Source organism: Alexandromys fortis, unplaced genomic scaffold (assembly GCF_014885135.2).
Source record: "Alexandromys fortis isolate MF-2015 unplaced genomic scaffold, M_Fortis_MF-2015_v1.1 scaffold_215, whole genome shotgun sequence".
Taxonomy (NCBI): domain Eukaryota; kingdom Metazoa; phylum Chordata; class Mammalia; order Rodentia; family Cricetidae; genus Alexandromys; species Alexandromys fortis.
The window spans coordinates 1,293,817-1,300,877 of record NW_026068086.1 but is presented as its reverse complement, the minus strand read 5'-3'; the positions used below and the strand labels follow the sequence as shown (position 1 = coordinate 1,300,877).

Here is a 7,061-nt window from a genome sequence, read left to right as displayed (position 1 = left end):
ACACACACACACACACACACACACACACACACACACACACACAAGCAGAGCATCTGATCTCATAGTTATAAATCACAAAAACAAGCAAAACTAGGAGAGGCAGTGTAAAAATATCAGGATTTAACTACTTTTGGGTTCTACAGAGACTAAAAGGGGCAAGAAAGTGCCCTCAGAATATTGAGTACATTCTAGATTTTGGTAGCTCTGATGCTCAACTTGTAAAACATTTTACATTCCTTTCTGCCCATGTTTTATTACACACACACACACACACACACACACACACACACACAAGATTTGTTTTGTTTTGTCCAGGTCCTTTCTTTAGAAACTCCTTGGTTTCCATCCCTTTCCTGTGCGTGCGGCAGACACCAAGACTCTTGGGCCAAAGGCTAAATCTCTGCCTTCTTAGAGATACATGCTCTCAACACTGCCGAGTGAATGAGTCTAGAGGAGGCGTACTCCTGAGCAGTTCTGTTCGCTTTCATTCCCTTCACTGTGAAGTCTGTGTGTTCAACCTCTCTGCTGGCCTCTCGGGCTCGCCATGAACCTGAAGACACCGTGGTAATAACAATCTGCTCTTGGAGGAAGAACTGGCTTTGTGTCCAGAAATCAGTGTCGACTATCGCTTTCACCTCTCCTAAGCAGCCTCCAAGTCAATGTCACCCCCACTTTGCGGAACAGGAAACCGAGGGTGCTAGAGGCAAAGGAACAGACATACCAGCACCCCAGTAAGCAGTTGGGGAAGTAAAGTGGAAAATCAGGTCCTTTGGTTGCAAAGCCACGCCTTTCCAGACTGTAAGACCACAGATTCAGCAAACGTCCAATGTGGGTCACTGCTTTCCTCAAAGGCCTGTCTGTCCTCCTCATCTTGAGCAGTCTCACCACTGCGATACCCTGTCACCCAAGCCGTAGTCATGGGGACCACCTCCTTTCTCATGTTCTTCACACGGACTCGGTTACTCGGTGTTGCTTCCTGAGGGTAACAGTGCGCTCTGTATCCATCACTCTCCACACCGCAGCATTAGTCCAGGCCTCAAGCCTTATCTTTCTTTGGAGGAAGACTGTGATGGCCTGCATGCTGTGTCTCCCAAATCCAAATTCAGATGCTACCGAATTCCTCTAACTTGTGTTCCCATGATGTTACCTTACGAGGGCTACATAAAATCTTATTCTGAGCACGTCTCTCTTCCTTTCCTACAGAATGGAGGTCACACCCTGATGGACAGAGTCACAGCCAAGCTCTTCCTCAAGATTCTTCCCTTGCGGCTCCATTCCTTCTCCATCCACCCAGCGAGTTAACCACATGTACATGCTGCTCGCCCTGGGCAGTGCCTTGCTGTTTCCCTGTCTCAGTGTTCTACACCCACCTTCCTGGACCTCTAGAATGCCCTTCTCCTGCTAGCTATCAAATTTCCACCCATCCTGCAAAATGCAAACCAGGCATTTATGTCCCTGTCAAAGCCTTCAAGCAAAGCTAGGGTATTCCCTTTATGGCCCGGCTAGGTTTAGTGGATGCTCTGAACCTCACATAGCCTGTTTCGTAGTGTACTGTGGGTTGTTGTTGTTGCTGTTGTGTTTTGTTTATTTCATTTTGTAGTGTGCAGTTCTCACTTACAGTACATTATTTCAAAGCAGGTATATATTTTGTCTTTTTTATGTGTGTTGACCAGCACAAAACAGTTAACCAAAAATACCTGAACAAATGAATTAAGAAATGAAACCAGTTATATGTGTAGAAATAGCCTGTTGCAGAAAATTTCTTTTTTATTTATCCTTAGTTATTTGTATATGTGTTGTATGTGTATACATGTTCATGTATGTATGTACATGTGTGTACACACACGGAGAATCCATAAGTTGATGTTAGCTATCTTCCTTTATTGTTCTCCACATACTTCTTCAGGCAGGGTCTCTCACTGAACCCAGCACTCACAGTTCAGCAGGACTAGTTGGCCAGGAAACTTCAGTTCCTGCCTCCACCTCCCTAGTACTGGGATTACATATATGTATGTCACCATGTCTGCCTTTTCCTTCTTCTTTTCATATGCATGTGCATGTACTATACCTGTCTGTCTGTCTGTATGCATGCATGTTGACATGTTCACATGCAAGTATATGAATGGTTGCAGCTGTGTGTACATGGAGGTGGGACCTTTCAGCCACACCTCAAGCTCTCCCATAATGCTAGTCTTCTAGGCAGCTGGACCAGGAAATCCACTGTTTCTACCTTCCGAGGCACACTCTGCATTTACATGGTTCCGGGACCCAAGCGCGAGTCCTTGTCCTTGCATGCAGAGCACGTTATCAACTGAGGCCTCATCTTTGTTTCCAGTAAGTCCAGTGAGACTGTTCACAACAGAAACAACACGAGACCGCGCCACTTCTCTTTGGGAGTCTGCTAGCAAGGACCGTCCCGTGAGATGTGAATACACCATTTGGCGCTTGCACGAGGATCTTCCAAGCACACTGTCACTAGCTTCTAGCCTCACCTCAGCTCTTTCTATCCCTGGAACCATCCAAGATTCCGGCCAGATATTAAAGTTGAGGGATGAAAAGAGTGAAGATCCACTGGAGGCTGGGAGCAGCGATACATACTTCTAGCACCTGGGATGCTAAGGCAGAAGGATTTCAAATTCCAGTCCAACTTGAGTTAAATAGCATAACTGTCTTACCAAAAAGGAAAAAAGTCTGTATAGAATAGGATATTATTTTTTATTGCTAACATCTGAACCCAGTGGAGATGATAATCAATATTCAAGTTCAAGTTTTCCACAGAACAAGAGTAGTCTGAGACTTGTTGCAGATTATTCTCACAGCAGCTAAAAGAGCAGAATATTCCTCCTTTATCTCCTGGATTGGGGAAAGTTGAACAAAGGTTGCTCCACCGGAACACAGACAGGGGAGGTGTCATCTACCCTGAAGAAGAAAGGAAGCAAAGGGCAGCTGGGACTTCTGGGGATGGGTGTGGCTGTGAGACCCACTGAGAGGAGAACTGACATCTGAGTTACTTGCAGGCCAGGAGAGCAGGGGCAGAACTTCTCACTCCATGAGCACTTGCTCTGCCCTTTCCCACAAAGGAGAAAACCAAACTCAGTGGTCAGCAGCCCCTTTGTGTATAAAGTCACCATTTATCAGTGCTCTCTAGAAAGAGGCTGGAAATCAGCAATCAAATTCTGCACCCCCACAGACAACCAGAGTAGCAGCATTCTTGCTGATGTTGCTATAGGGAAGAAGTGCAGCACTCTTGAGTAGCCTTCCTGAGCTTCCTCTCCTTGTCCCCTTAACGGGAAAGAGAAGAGGTAAAGGATATTGACCCGGCTTGCAAGTGGAAATGACCCCTGTGGGCATCTGTGGTCTCTCATCAGACCTGATCACCAAGTAAGCACATGCGCGCACACACACATGTGAGCAGGACTCAGAGTGCTCCACTTCCTCCCCCACAAACTTCCCCCTAGCACCATGTTATGAATGCATTGGTGTACACATTCCCTCTGAGAGACTAGAGGCTGCCATGCGCCTAAACCTCTGCAGTGTAAATGGATGCATCATCCGCCGCTCTACGTCTAAGGCAGAGGTCAGCATCACTGAGTAGTGACCGCACTTGCACTTCGGATTTGCTCTTGACTTCGTGTTTCTTAACCTCACACCATCAGCACCACAAAAGCAGCTGGTGAACTGATTCTCGCTTTTCTAGCATCCATATGTCATTTCGCGAGCACATACATGATACATGAGCGTCCCCGCACCTTCTAGTAGAAGGTGTTTATAACCTTATAACATCCAGGGAAGTTTGCGAGAAAAGTAAAATATAAATAAACCCATATTTAATAAGTGCGCTGAGATACATATCGAACATCTCATAGCCAGTAGGTGTAATCTCTGGCACAATAAACCTAAATATTATTTATATTGCGATAATTACTTTTTGAATAGGTTTCAAGAATCAAAATCATGTCTAGAATCCATTTTCAAATACATATTTGTCTGCAAGTTCTTTTTGGACCTCGTTTCAAAGCTCAGCCATTATCCTGCTGTTTGGACACTAAGTAGCAGAATCTGAAAAAGAAATGGTGTGATTTCCTTGCAGAAACAGCATCTCTGCCAACCCCTCCCCCCCCCATTCTAGACTTCGCATCTCGGCTTCTGCTAAAACAAGTGCAAAGGAGTTAAGGAAAGTGAGTTTGAGTTTCCTACCTGGACATCTGCTTCTGGTCCTAGTCACACCTCCTCATACTCTTGACTCTCAATTTCTCAGGTAAATCCACCAATCTGCTGACAAGAAGTTTCGTATTATAACTTCTCCATCCAGAGTGCACACATTAAAATGTGACTATAAAAATGGCTGAATAAAAAGGAATCTCCAGGGTTGAATAATGCAAGAAAAGACATTAGAGAAAGAGAAGCAGGATGCAGCTAACACCTGCTTTGCCAAGCTCCATGGATGTCTCCGGTGCTCAATGAAAAAAAAATTTACTTCATAGGACAATTTATGACAACAGACATGGGGCTACGCACCTTTCCCCAGCACTTAAAAGTCAGAGGCAGAAGGATCTCTGTGAGTTCAAGGCCAGTCTGGACTACGTACAGAGTTCCAGGCCAGCCACACAGTGAAACCTTGTGTGAAAGAAGAGACAGACAGACAGAAAAGAGAGGGGGGGAGGGAGAGGGAGAGGGAAAAGGAGGCAGAGGAGGAGGAGGAGGAGGAGGAGGAGGAGGAGAAGAAGAAGAAGAAGAAGAAGAAGAAGAAGAAGAAGAAGAAGAAGAAGAAGAAGAAGAAGAAGAAGAAGAAGAAGAAGAAGGAAACAGAAGAAGAGATGGACAGGAAAAAAAATACTTAATGTAAGATAAATGGCGATGGCATTGAATAGTAACCCAAAGAATAAAATAGACATCCTTGAGTCCAGAGTGAAATCAATCAACCAACAAAATGTGTTGATAACTGCCCCACCCTCACCCCTGCACACACTCTTAGAGAAAGAAAGCCTAAGTTTTGCCCAATTAAGAAGAGGTTGGGAGGGAAAAAAAAAGTAGTAACTTCACAGTGGAAAAACCTGGCAGCCTCTATCTCAACCAAGTTGGTCAAAACTGATGTCATCAGAGGGCAGGCATGATAATGTCACATTCCCCTAACAACATATAGTATCCTATACCCAAACTCATAACTTCAGTCTACAAACCACAAAAGAGTCAATCCTATATGAACCAAGTGGGGTGGGGGCATCATGGCATATAGTGTGCTATCGTATGCCACACTGTAAACAGGCAAACCAGATTCCTTAACTGTTAATCAACATTGAAATAGACAAGACTCACTCTTTTTCTTTTCTTTCTTTTATTCTTTCTGTTTGTAGGTAGTGTATAAATGTATATGTGTACATATGTGTGCTCACCCATGCACCTGTGCAAGTCAGAAATCCATATCAGGTATAACCCCCCCTTTTGCTCCCCCCTCCTTTTCTCTTTTCCCCCAATTAAACTTTTCCAAGACAGGGTCTTTCAATGAACCTTGAGATCACTGTTTTAGCTAGAATGGCAGGCCCCATTCTGCCCCCGCTCTCCCACATTTGGGGTTACAGGTGAATGCTTCTATACTCAGCGGTTACATCAATGCTAGAGATTTGAACTTACGACCTCACGTTTGTGCAGTCATCCCTTTACTCACTGAACAACCCCCCAACCTCAGACTAGCCTTTTTTCAATGATGATTTGGTGGCTTTGGGCTTTTGTTTTCATAGTGACTTTTCTTCTTTGATCTGAATACCTCCAAAACACCCAAGAATGACATCTTCCACTGTTGTACCCCAGTTTTTTTTCTCACCCCCAACAGTATCTATTCTCCTAACTACTAGATACCATGCACCTAAAATTGGTGAATCTGGCATCTACTTAAACAGACCCACTCTATTTCAATGGCTCCACCCTGCCAGCAACCCAATGGTTCAAGATCTTCTGAGCAATGTAGCTAGAACCTCGTGCTATTTGAAAGCATGCATTCCCATCTTTGTCCTGAGTGACACAAACAAAGTGCACAATACAGGTGGCAGAGTAGAGAATAAATAGCAAATATGCGTGATCAAACAGGACTGGCAATGACTGCAGGAAAAGTTGCATGCGCAACTGCTGAGCAACCGAAGTTCCGCGGGACTTCTAATGATCCCTTCATGAGAGCAGAAAAGAATCAGGTCTTTCCCCAATGTTTCTCTTTTATAATAAATAAGTTGAAGGACTGTGCAATATATCATCCAGACATTTAAGATGCTGGATATTAACCATTATAGCCCAACACATTAAGAATACTTCAACAATAATGTGAAAACCAACTTCTTTAGGGCCAGAGAGCATACTTTCTACAAATCCACCCTTGCTGTTGAGTAAGTGTAGGCATTAAGCCACTGCTTCTGCCTTATTCTGTTAATAAAGACAACATTCACAGGCTTAAGAGCTTTCTTGACAAGAGAGATTCAAGAAACCTGAAACATAACTTCTAGGGCATGGTGTCAACAAAGAGACTTCATAAAGTCATCAGCCCCTCCCCACCAGGACTGGGGAGTCCAAGGGCTCCCAGCACTCACCCACTGACTTTGATAAGCAATTTTCAAACTCGCTAGAAGGTGGAGAAGCGCTGTAGTGGAAACTCTTTTGGACTGAGTTTTACTTTTAAAAGTTGTCTAATTTTTAATGTCTTCTCAGAGTCTATGATGCTCCCCTCCCGAAGATTCTTCTCTCCACTTTCCTTACTAAAACAAAATGAAGTAGGAAATGCCAACTCTAACACACATCCCGCTAACACTAATACACTTCACAGTAACAATCTGCAGTCTGGAAAGATTATTCCTTAGCAAGTGGCTCAAATGTCATCAGCCCATTTCCTATATGTGTAAGGAAGCAGAGAGAATGTCTGCATGCCGCTACACAATGAGAAGGGCGAACTCACTCATGAGAGCTTACAAACAAATACAAAAGGTTTCATCAGGATGAGACTAGAATTTCTAGTAGCTTTTAGACTTACAAACTCTACTCTTGTGTCTGGAATTCAAGTAGTATTTGATGAGTAGCCC

At 44.0% G+C, this 7,061-nt stretch overlaps 1 protein-coding gene across 8 annotated transcripts in view; it reads right to left on the bottom strand.

Annotated features, from left to right (window-relative positions):
• Hivep2 (HIVEP zinc finger 2) overlaps positions 1-7,061 on the bottom strand; it is a 190,188-nt gene that overhangs the window by 143,810 nt on the left and 39,317 nt on the right. For 4 of the 8 annotated variants that reach the window (XM_050122228.1, XM_050122220.1, XM_050122223.1 and 1 more), the window contains exon 2: positions 4,198-4,272. The exons of the other annotated variants lie outside the window; for them this stretch is intronic. The gene's annotated coding sequence lies outside the window, so the exon portion shown is untranslated. The remainder of the gene's footprint in view (positions 1-4,197; positions 4,273-7,061) is intronic. 8 annotated transcript variants of the gene reach the window in all.